At 43.2% G+C, this 12,525-nt stretch overlaps 1 protein-coding gene across 2 annotated transcripts in view; it reads left to right on the forward strand.

Annotated features, from left to right (window-relative positions):
• Nucleotides 1–4,042: 4,042 nt before the first annotated feature.
• Nucleotides 4,043–12,525, forward strand: part of LRRC3B (leucine rich repeat containing 3B) — a 340,497-nt gene continuing 332,014 nt past the window's right edge. The window contains exon 1 of one of the 2 annotated variants that reach the window (XM_077268934.1): nt 4,043–4,468. The gene's annotated coding sequence lies outside the window, so the exon portion shown is untranslated. The other variant, XM_077268935.1, reaches the window with a different exon arrangement.

Genomic DNA, 12,525 nt, shown 5'->3' on the forward strand with positions numbered 1-12,525 from the left:
TTCCAAAGAATCGGTGCAGCACGTGTAAAGTCTTGGAGATGGGAGTGGGAGGTTCTGATTATTCAGGAAAATAACCTGAGGTCATTAGCGGAGCAGAGGGCACGGGTAGGGTGGTAGACTGAGACCAGAAAGGAGATGTAGGATGGTGCTGAGCCATGGAGTGCTTTGTGGATGAGGGTAGTAGATTTGTACTGGATTCTGGAATGGATGTGTAGCCAGTGTAATGACTGGCACAGGGTAGAGGCATCGGTGTAACGGTTGGTGAGGAATATGATCCTGGCTGCAGCATTCAGGACAGATTGGAGCGGGGAGAGTTTGGTAAGAGGGAGGCCGATTAGTAGAGAGTTACAATAGTCCAGACGGGAATGAATAAGTGAAACAGTAAGAGTTTTTGCAGAGTCGAAAGTAAGAAAAGGGCGAATTCTAGAAATGTTTTTGAGATGCAGATAAGAAGAGTGAGCCAATGATCGGATGTGGGGGGTGAATGAAAGCTCGGAATCAAGTATGACCCCAAGGCAGCGGGCATGTTGTTTGGGAGTAATGGTGGAGCCACATACAGAGATGGCAATGTCAGGCAAAGGTAGGTTAATAGAGGGAGAAAACATGAGGAGTTCAGTTTTTGACAGGTTCAGTTTCAGATAGAGGGCGGACATGATGTTAGAGACAGCAGTAAGACAATCACTGGTGTTTTCTACAAAGGTCGGCGTGATAACAGGAGAAGAAGTGTATAATTGGGTGTCATCAGCATAGAGATGGTACTAGAAACCAAATCTACTGATTGTTTGTCCAATGGGGCAGTATACAAAGAGAAGAGGAGGGGGCCTAGGACTGATCCTTGAGGAACCCCAACAGTAAGGGGAAGGTGAGAGGAGGAGGAACCAGCAAAAGATACAGTGAAAGAGCGGTCAGAGAGATAGGAGGAGAACCAGGAGAGAACGGTGTCCTTGAGGCCGATGGAGCAGAACGTAGTGAGGAGGAGCTGATGATCCACAGTGTCGAATGCTGCGGAGAGATCCAAGAGAATTAGCATAGGGTAGTGACCATTAGATTTAGCTGTTAGTAGGTCATTAGAGACTTTAGTGAGGGCAGTTTCAGTCGAGTGTAAAGAGCGGAAACCAGATTGAAAAGGGTCGAGAAGAGAGTTATCTGAGAGATAGCGGGTAAGCCGGGAGTGGACCAGGCGTTCGAGGAGTTTAGAGATGAAGGGAAGATTAGAGACAGGTCTATATGTAGCGGCACAGTTTTGATCGAGGGATGGTTTTTTAAGTAATGGATGTATGATGGCATGCTTAAATGAGGATGTAGAATGTACAATATCACTCATGTAATGTAAAAAGTGAAATCTTTGGCATTGTACTATACCTATATTTCTTACCTGTTCATCATGAATTGTGGGATAAGTTGCAGGGGCTCAAGGAGACTTTTTTGCCAGGGGCCCACAAAAACCTGGAGCCAGCCCTGGGCCCACGTTAGTTACCAAGAAACCATGACTGGGGGTATAGCATTTTTGCTAGGCCTCTGCTCCTATCTAGGTGGTAAACACAAGTTTACTGTAGTAGTTGCTTACTGTAAGGGGTGTAATTGCTCATTATCTGGCAGCATTGATTGTTTCTGCTCATTTTCTAGAGTTTATTTTTGTTCTATCTTATTGCTAGAATTCGCTGTAGGTGTATTGTTTAATAGTCAATTGCCTAAGAATGTGAGAGTTATTGCTTATGTGTAGGTACATTTTTCCTGGGTTAATTGCTCATCTCTATTGGGTAATTGCATGTGGCTTAGACTTATTTCTAGATTGGAATTGTTTCTGAGGGCTCTGCAAGTTTGCTGAACAATAGTTTATAGCTAAATGTGCTTTATGTGTAGGTGTATTGTGGAGCTTCTCCTTCCAAATAGGGTTTTACAAATGCCTAAGAATATTGCTAGTACCTATATAACTGCTATTACTCATGGCTGGGGAGAAACCGATGGGTCCTAGATAGTAATTCCTTTCATGTATTTCATGTTTGCTCGGCAATTGCTCATACCTAGGAGGTAAATGATTGTATATAGGTGTATTATCATGTTTTCTGGACAACTGGTTATGCATAGGGTCACTGTTCGTATTGTATAGTTTGGTATGTTTGACAGGTGAATGCTGCTTCTAGATGGTCACTGGTTTCGTGAAGTATTGCATGATTATTGGGGTAGATGCTCATCTGTGAGTGATAAATACTTGTGTCTACAGTCCCCTATTGTCATGTCGGACGCTGTTCAGACCAGGTCATTCGACAGACAGCGGTAATTCTGCTTTTGACCACTATGCGCTCATTGGCGTCGGCTAGATTTTATCTAGCTGGTCCAGGGTTAAATTACCTGGTGCTCGGATTGGAAGCTGGGCCATGCCCACTGCCTTTAAATAGTTCTCCTGAACATTGGGCGTATTATAGCTTCTGTCTTGTGCATGTTATCTCGGTCTGGAGTGGGGAGCTAGTAGTTGGAGTATCGTTGCTGGTGGTGTATTTCCCTTTGTCTTATTTGCTCCTTCCTATATTTGTATTTGTTTTGCCCTTTGCATTTATAGTGTATTCCTGAGTGACTGCGGCGTGGTGCTTATTTTTCCGTTATCCTTGTCTGTGCTAACTGTGGGTATTGGAGTGTGGACTCTTCACAGGGTGGTGGGTTGTGGTTTCAGCCTAGGGTTGAAACAGGAGATAGGGCGAGGGTGGAGGCCCAGACATGCACACCATCAGTGTAAACTCTGGGAGAGGGTCAGTCAGGGTTTCCCTAGTCTGATGGAAATCGCAGGGGCCCGGGTTATTAGCTCTTTCCTGCCTAGGTCTCCCGTGACACCTATACGTCTTAGATGGCTGTTGGCCGAATGATACTTCAGCCGATTGTTCGGACGACAGCCATTTGAGCCGATTCCTCTGTTCACAGGAGCGTTCCTTCGGTCAGGTGCTCCAGTGTTCTTCATGAGAATACATCACAGCTTATTTCCAGCAGAACAATGCGATCGGAAGTCCAAAATCACACGAACCTAATCGACACCTCCCCAACCATTAGCCAGCTAGTGCCCCCATACACATTAGATCATCATCGGAACTCTTCAGTATTGGGTTCAGTTGACATTAATTTAATGTGTATGGGGGAGTTAAGAAGACAATGCTCATACCTAAAGTCATTGTTTATGTCTTGAAGATATTGTCCAGGGTCACCTGCTCATTTCTAGGTGGTTATTGCATGAGCAATTGCTTGAGCCTAGGGGTTTTGGAATTAACAGTCTGTTCTTTGAGGCTCAGGTCTAGCTGTATTACATTTGATGGGTAATTCCATATTCCTGGGAGGTAACTGCTCATGTCTATGGGTATTGCTTTTTTGCTGGGCAGCTGCTTATGGTTTTTGTGTCATGGTGTTACATGTTTTCTAGGGCTATAGCTTTTTTCCATACCTGGTTTATTCTACAGACATGGATTGTTGGGCAATACCTCGAGCCTAGGGGGTTAATACCTGTGACTAGGATTTAAGTCACTGTTCCTTTGACACTCATGTCTAGCAGTGTTAGGTCGGCTGGGTAATTGCTCATTCCTAGAAGGTAATTGCTCACGTCTAGGGATATGGCTTCTTTGCTAGGCAGCTGCCCACGACTAGGGATTATGGCGTCTGTGCTGTGGTATTGCATGCTGTCTAGGGTTATTGCTTTTTCCTTTGGCTTGTTTTTTCTATGGGCATGGCATGTTTACTGTGGGGGATGGCATATGTGATTCGGGGGCATTTGCTTGCAGCTATATCAATAGTTAGGTGTTGTGGGGGGGACAGGTCCAGTATAAGTCACTGTTCATTTCATTTGATACATGCCCCCTTGTACTATTATATATTACATCTCTCCCAAATAACAGCACTTTTGCTGAGGCAGAGAAATGATGTTAATAATATAAAATATGAGCCAATTATTAGGACCTGTCTCAGCCAGGGACCTGAATGGATGGCACAATTTCCCTGTGCTGTTTCCCAACCTGCAGGAATTATTTATGCCAGACAGGTTGCTGTAATGTGACTGGTAAGTAAGCAGCCAGGCAGTGAATAGGAGAAATTCCTTGTCAGATGATGATGATGATAATGGTGATGGCTGCTAAGAGATCATTAGCTGGAAGCAGGGTCATGCCTGAGAATCTCACACCCAGCAGAGAGATGACACTGGTGTAGAGTCACCATCACACCCACCCACAGCAGCAGCAGCAGCAGCCCCTCGGAGCGGAGGAGATACCCAGTCAGACTGTGCTGGGTGTGTGCATTGTCTGTCTCGTCCACATCCAGCGGGTTTCTCCTCCCCAGGGCTGCAGCAGGAGGAGTCCTCCTCGCCGTACATCGTTCCTGAGGATGGTGGGAGTGCAGTGAGGGAGCTCAGGTCAGGGCTGCTGTCACCCGGGAGCGCAGCAGCATGTTGTCCGTGTCTCCCTGTCCTTCCAGCGGCGTCAGGTAGTTGCTCCAGGTAAGTGCTGCGCGCTCAGTGCCGCCTGTTGCTTCTCCGCTGCCATTGTGCTGTGTGTCCTCCGTGCACGGAGCTGACGGCTGACTCCGGCCGCCTGTATCGGTATTCAACTCCTGTCAAGTTGTCAGCCAGGTGTTGTCAGCCACTGCAGTGCCAGCTGTCCCCCTCACACCTGGAGGAGCACGGTGCCCTCTGGGATGGCCAGGCACGGCGTAGCGAGGAGCCAGGAGGGCAGCTCCTGCATGGCAGGCAGCTGGATGGGGAGTCATGCTGGGCTCGGCTCTGTGTGCTTGGACTTGTTATGAAGCTGCAGCAGGTAAGAAGTCTGTTTATTCTCCTCCCCTGAGTTCTGCTTACAGAATAATACATGTATGGAGGGATTACAAGCTGGCATTGCCGAGACCGATTTCTGGGCAGCCCCATTCCCCATCATGCTGCCCCAAATCATCAGCCACTAACCCTCCTCCACTCAGTGTTTCTGGGCTAGGCTTCCCACCTCTGAGGGTGTCAACAATTCCTGTAGTCAGGCTCACCCTTCTGTAAACAGGTGTGCTGTGTAATGATACCCTGGTCAGTTCTCCTACTGGAATGTAGTGAGGCCATGGGCTAAGTGGCTTTCTTCACCAGGAGTCAGTAGCCTCAGCTGTTCATTTTTTATTTCTAGATTCTCTTTGTGTTTGTTGCTGGCGAGGGATCCTTCTATGGAGAGATGTATGGAGAGATGTGAGACAAATAAGACCGTCCACTTCTGACATGAGCTGGGTCTTCATGTGCTGGGTGACCAGAGCTCTGGATACCTCCCTCTCTCCTGTTAGTTACCTGTGTTGTCATTCTGGAATGAGATCCCTCCATCTGTGCTGCTCTGAAGAAGTGTGTGATTTACAACAAGTGCACAGTGGGCCTGGACTACTGACACCCACCCAACCTGAGGTGTGCCAGCTGCCCGTCCACAGGATTCCCCAGAGGAGCGCCATTGTGGATTCAGGGCAGGGATGTCTGCATGACACTAGTGCCTTCTTCTAGAAGTCCAACGTAGTACACTTCTCTCTCAATCTTTCTCTCACACACTGTGTGTGTGTTTAAAGCCTTATCTCAATCTCAATTTCTCTGTCTCTATCAATGTCTCTCACACAATCTCTCATCACACACAATTTCTCACACACAATCTGTTTTACAATCTTTCTCATATAGTGTCTCTCTCAAAGACAATTTCTCTCACTCTCACAATCTCTCACACACAATTTCTCACACACAATCTCTCTCATAATCTCTGGCACACAATCTCTGGCACACACAGACACACACTCTCTCTCTGTCACGCAATTTCTCTCACACAATCTCTGTCACACAATCTTTTTCAAATTCAAATAGTCATTATTGGCAGGACCAAAATACAATTAGTGTCGGATGAGGGGATCGGGGTCATGGGGATGGGATGTTGAGGGGCACAGTTTGGGCACTAATAGTACATTCAGGGGTCTCTCACACACACAATTTCTCTCACAATCACTCTCACACAAACTCACACAATCTCTCACACTGTCTCTCACTCACACACACACACACAATCTCTCTTTCTCACAATTTCTCTCTCTCAGAATCTCTCACACACAATCTCTCTCTCACACAATCTCTCACACTGTTTCACTCTCTCACACGCAATCTCTCTCAAACAATCTCTCAATCTCTCACACACTCTCACAATTTCTCTCTCACAATCTCTCACACTGTCTCTCTCACACAGTGTCTTGCTCTCTCACACACTCTCACAATTTCTCTCACAATCTCTCACACTGTCTCTCACACTGTCTCTCTCACACACTGTCTCGCTCTCTCACACACTCTCACAATTTCTCTCACAATCTCTCACACTGTCTCACACACTGTCTCGCTCTCTCACACACACAATTTCTCTCACAATCTCTCACACTGTCTCTCACACTGTCTGTCTCACAGTGTCTTGCTCTCTCACACACTCTCACAATTTCTCTCACACAATCTCTCTCACTGTCTCTCACACTCTCACACAATTTCTCTCTCACACTCTCTCACACTCTCACACAATTTCTCTCACACAATCTCTGTCACATAATCTTTCTCTCTCTCTGCCAATCATCTACTATCTATCTGTCTCGCTTTCTACAAACCATCTATTTCTCTGTCTTCTGCCAGTCTATCTTGTATATATCTATTTCATAACTACAGAATCTATTAATCAACCTGCCATTATCGTATCTATCTTAGTTTTTATCACTGTGTGATCTGTCTTTCTGTAGATTATATATGTGATATAATACCCCTATATGCCCAACAGATATGTCTGTTAATGAGTTCAGTATTTTTGTAAGAGTGGTGATGCCATTTTCTGACTCTGTATCTGCTGTACCTATATACTTATATTCCCAGCTCCATTCTAATACTGCATGTCATGTTTCTGTGAAATCACAGGGTACATACATGGTGTGCACTGTTTGTAGAAGAGACGGGCATGATGAGGTTATTAATGGGCTCTGGATACAGTCAGTGATCACACAGACAGAAGTCAAGGCTGAGTTCTGTGCCCCTTGCACATATGCTGCCCTTGTTACATTGTATACATTTACTGAGTAATTGAGTATATTGCCCTGAGCTCATTAATAACAAGAAGGGCAAATTAATACAAGGAAACAAATAAACATACATAGATAAGTACATCCTATGGAAAGTGCACCTCTTGTATTGTAGCCACTGCAAACACTTATTATTCCTCCGTCATGTTGTTGTGCACTGTCTGAAAAAGTATGATAAGTGCAGTTTATTATGCTGCTTGATTTGCAGTCGACGCGTATAGAACGTAGCATTTATAACATGGGAGCTGAGGCAAGAGTATTACTGGGTGCAGGAAAGAGTCAATGAGATTTGCTTTGATTGGAAATGAAAGAACTTAGCTTCTATTCGTGTATGTCTCATCTGAGTACAGGAAATTACAAAACTAGTTTGCCTTTTTATTAATCATTTGTGCATATGCAGGATGTTCATTAGATCTTATTCTCCATGAGAAACCTCTTCTATTGATCAGCATATTAGATATGATATTGGATGTGATATTAATATATAGTACAAATATATTTGCAAAAGAAAATAAAAACAAAAATTTAAAATGTTTTTATAATTACATAATTCGTCTTTTCCTGTTAACTATGATGGTAATGTTAATGTAGATCAGTTAAGACAATTAATCTTGTAAATGGCTGCTCTTCCATCAGATTTTAATGATTGGATTTAATGTTTTCAATCCGTCAGCCACGTCTGATTTAACACAAGGATGTTATGTAAAGCTTTTTTTTGTATATGTGTTAGTTAACTAAGAACATAACATATTTTCAATAGACATCGCTAAATAGAGATACAAAAAAAACTTTTTCTGCCAATAAGGACAATTGTCACCAGTGTTAATTTTTTTCAGGACCAAGATTTGTGTATAGAACAGAATACAGTATATCTACTTTATTACTGTATTGTAAAGAAGCCTTAAGGTGCCTATGTACCACGGATGTACACATACATAAGAGGCCCCTGTGCAAGAACAATATATGGAACCTTAACAGCCCAATAACTCATCATAATGATCAATTTCACCCGTTTTGGAGGTGAAACTGGTGCCCTCCTACCTCTTGGGCCCCTGGGCAGTGGCACAGGTTGCACCAATGACAAGTCCTCCCCTGCTGTAAACCTTAGCTGTTAGCCATACACTCTTTCCGATGTCAGCTATCGCTCAGGGATTCCCTTACTCAACAACAACAAACATATGTATTTCAATTTTTGTCATGATGGACTCAAAGCACGCCCTACTTCCTTGGCCGAATGTTTATTTGTTTTCAGTAGTGAGAAGGGAGAAGACACAAAAAGAAGTAAACTGCCTTAGCCTTTGCTACTCTGACATCTGTCAAGAGAGTCGGGAGCCACCATACACTTTAGTTAATCCATTCATTTGAACTAATGTGTTTTAGGACTTTTCATCTGTTGTTAGATACTTTTTAGACTATCTGTGTTAGTTTTTTATATGGGGACCATCTTTTTATCTCCTGTAACAACCAGCCTGGCACATGGACTCTGTTCTGTAAGACAAAAAGGTCTTCTGGCCACATAATAAAACACTAGTATGATAAATTAAACATTGTAGGTGAGGAGCATGGGAACTCCTATAACATTAGGAATAATAGCAATTGCTCTTGGGCCTGAACGCTGAAGGGGTACACTTAGAATCTGCTAACATGGGTTCAGTTGTTGTTATTATGTTCTGTTATTTGTTACTACTGTCTATTCCATGGTGTAAAATAGCTTTGATACTACTTGATTCACTAAAGTTCAAGTTTACTGTCAAAAAAGGTATAGTTCCATAAAGTGATAGTCCCATTCCTGACTTTGCTATGGAATATGTATTTTTCTGTGCAACACTAATTAAATACCCCTACCCAAAGCTAGTGGTGACATGAGCAATATAATTTCAACTTACATAGTGAATTCTCCATACGCTGCAATCTAGTGGTCTAAAAAAGGCATGTGGTTGTGATAGAAACATGACCTATTTAATTTGCTACAATAAAATATTATAAATGTGCTGCTTCTTTCTACTTGTGCTTCATTTTACTCTTTCTGTCCACTGCCCTTGCCAAGCAGTGTGAGGAAATGACAATGTGTTAGATGGCAACATATATTCAAGGCTTTGTTCAAGGCCACATACTATATGTTCAAGTCACAATGGTGTTGGTCAGAATTCTCCTCTGTTTGAGCCGAATGGTTATTTGTTTATTAGTGAGTATTTGTGTACATATAAAATCCTATTTAGTACAAGTTCCAACAGCTGCCATACCCAAAAGTTTACAGCTAATTACGTATAAAGATTTAGGGGATGTGTAATCAGAAAATGATGACTCATTGTGTAAATCAAGTTTTTATGTTAAACATTTACATTTTTTTTTTCAAAACCATATTAAAAATACTGAAATCTTACTATTATCTGCATGACAGCACCGCAAATGGTACCTCTGATAGGATTATTATCGGCAGTCAGAGAGTTGCAGTTCCCATGCTGTCAGATGACAGCGTGAGCCTACAGCTGTGACCGGCGATAAAAAGTTTACCTCCGGTCACAGATCCGTCGGCTGCTGAAAGATTACTACTCCCATCAGCTTATGCCTGCTTCCGCTAATAACAGCGAGAGCAGGTGCAGCTGATAGGCGTATTCATCAGCTGGCCACTGCTCTATAAATAAATAAATAAATAAACATCCTGGGTTCCTTTCTATTTTTGATAACCAGCATGGCAAAACTGACAGCTGGGGGCTGCAACCCTCAGCTGTCAGCTTTATCATGGCCAGTTATCAAGGATAGATGGGTCCCCACGCAGTTTTTTTTAAATTATTTAAATAAAATTTAAAAAGCGGTGTGAGGTACCCCCTCATTTTTAACAACCAGCCAAGATAAAGCAGACAGATGGGTTCTGGTATTCTCAGGCTGGTAAGGGGCCATGGATATTGGCCACCCCCAGCCTAAAAATAGCATCTTGCAGCCACCCCAGAAAAGGCGCATCTATTAGATGCGCCAATTCTGGTGCATTGCCCAGCTCTTCCCAGTTGCCTTGTGGCGGTGGCAAATGGTGTTCATATTTGTGGGGTTGATGTCACTTTTATATTTTCAGGTGACATCAAGTCCAGCAGTAATGGAGAAGCATCTATAAGACGCCTCTATATTGCTAACCCCAAAATCATATGGTCAGTAAAAAACACCCAGAATAAAGTCCTTTTTTTGACATGAAAATACACATTGTTTTACAAATTTAAAAATAACAAACACCATTATATTAACCTTATGCTCATTCCATTGAAGCTCATTTCCCCTGTAAAAAACAGAAAATAATAAACAAAAATATTCACCTAATGCCCATTCCATTGAAGCCCTGGTCTCCTGTAAAAAACAAAAAACAAAAATAAAAAACAATATCCCTCACTGGTCTATCATACTGTCCCATGCCATAATCCATGTCTGCGATATTTGGTTTTCAACCTGGATGGTGCCAAGATCTGACCGCCCAGGCTGAAAACCAAGGGGGAATTAGCTGCTGCAATCGCCATGACAATGACTAGCGATGATGTCATTGAGGTTACCGCAGTTCACTGAGGCTGAGTTCCTAGTTGGGCCGCTGAACTGAGATAACTGACAGCACCGTGAGAAAAAGTCTCACAGTACAGCCCTGAGCTCAGTGAGTTCACTGCAGTTCACAGTAAGAAATTTCTCACGGTGAACCCGCCCCTAGCTGTCTGAATTAGCTTGGCTGGCTGTCAAAAATGGGGGGACCCCACACCATTTTTTAAAATTATTTATTTAAATATTTTTTAAAAATGTCGCAGGGACCCTTCTATTCATGATAATCATCCCTGATAAAGCTGACAGCTGAGAGTTGCAGCCTGCAGCAGTCAGTTTTGCAATGCTGGTTATCAGAAATAGAGGGAAACCCACACTTTATATATTTATTTATAGCGCAGGCGCTGGCTGATGAATACTCCCATCAGCTGTGCCTACTTTCACTGTCATTAGGTGTAGGATGAGGATAGTACTCACATCTGCCTGACACCTCTGTGACCGAAGGTAAATGTTTTACCGCCAGTCACAGCTGCTGGCGCTCTAATTGGCAGTAGTGATCTTACCACCAATCAGAGCCTCCAATGTTTCTCTGGGAGACACCCGATGTTCGGGTTTGGAGTGTCGAGTTTCGGGGTCCATGCCCGAAAGGTAGGTGTTCAGTACGGACCCTAAACTTTAGTGTTCAGGTTCACCCATCACTATTTGCGATATGCACACTTTAAGGGGTAGACAGTCACAGTTAAATGTCTAAGGAGTTGTCTTTTGTATTTATGAAAAAACAATTATTCTCCTTTCACAAAAAGGATTGCAGAAGAAATGGACAAGCTAATTACAGTCACTTGTGATAAGTAACTACATCGTCTAACTGACACTGATTTTAGATTTTTTTTATTTTGTAGAAAATATTGCCTTGATCTGCATTCTACAGCATTAAAGGGGTTTTCCCATGACCAAAAATTCATTTTAATCAATAAATTTTGGAACAACTTCCACAATTTCATGTGTTAAAATAAAATGTTCATGTGCTGAGATAATCTTATAAATGTGCCCCTGCTGTGTACTGTGTAATGGCTGTGTCTGACCGTGCAGGAACATGGTCTGATCATACCACAGCTCCTGGGCAGAGGAGGAAGCAAAATAGTATATAGACAGGACAGCACAGGATCACAAGTGATTCTTTCTTTGAGGTAAAATATTGTTTCAAAACAGGCAGGGAAATGTTTAACCTCACAAAACGAATCAGCTGTGATCCCATGCTGTATTATCCGTATACTCTCTTTTGTTTCCCCACTGCCCAGGAGATGTGATATGATCAGCCATTTTCCAGCATGGTCAGACACAGCCATTACACAGCAGGAGCACATATATAAGGTTATCTCAGCAAAGGGACATTTTATTTAAACACAACCAATTTTGGAAGTTATTAATATTCACAATCTATGGATTTAAATGAACATTTGTTCTTGGGAAAATCCCTCTAAGAATGAAAGAAAAATGTGAAATTGAAATTAAAATGCAGTAGTATACAGTAGATGCCAGCTATACCATATCTCTGCTCAATCACACTCAGTCTAGTATTCATGCTAGACGCTGCAGCGATACAGACAACGATGCTGATCGCTGCAGCGTCGCTGTTTGGTCGCTGGAGAGCTGTCACACAGACCGCTCTCCAGCGACCAACGATGCTGAGGTCCCTGGGTAACCAGGGTAAACATCGGGTTGCTAAGCGCAGGGCCGCGCTTAGTAACCCGATGTTTACCCTGGTTACCAGTGTAAAATGTTAAAAAAACAAACAGTACATACTCACCTTCGCGTCCCCCGACGTCCGCTTCCTGCACTGACTGTGAGTGCCGGCCCTAACAGCAGAGTGGTGACGTCACCGCTGTGCTGTGCTTTCACTTTACGGCCGGCGCTCAGTCAGTGCAGGAAGCGGAC

The sequence above is a fragment of the Ranitomeya variabilis genome, chromosome 6 (assembly GCF_051348905.1).
Source record: "Ranitomeya variabilis isolate aRanVar5 chromosome 6, aRanVar5.hap1, whole genome shotgun sequence".
In the NCBI taxonomy this organism is placed as follows: domain Eukaryota; kingdom Metazoa; phylum Chordata; class Amphibia; order Anura; family Dendrobatidae; genus Ranitomeya; species Ranitomeya variabilis.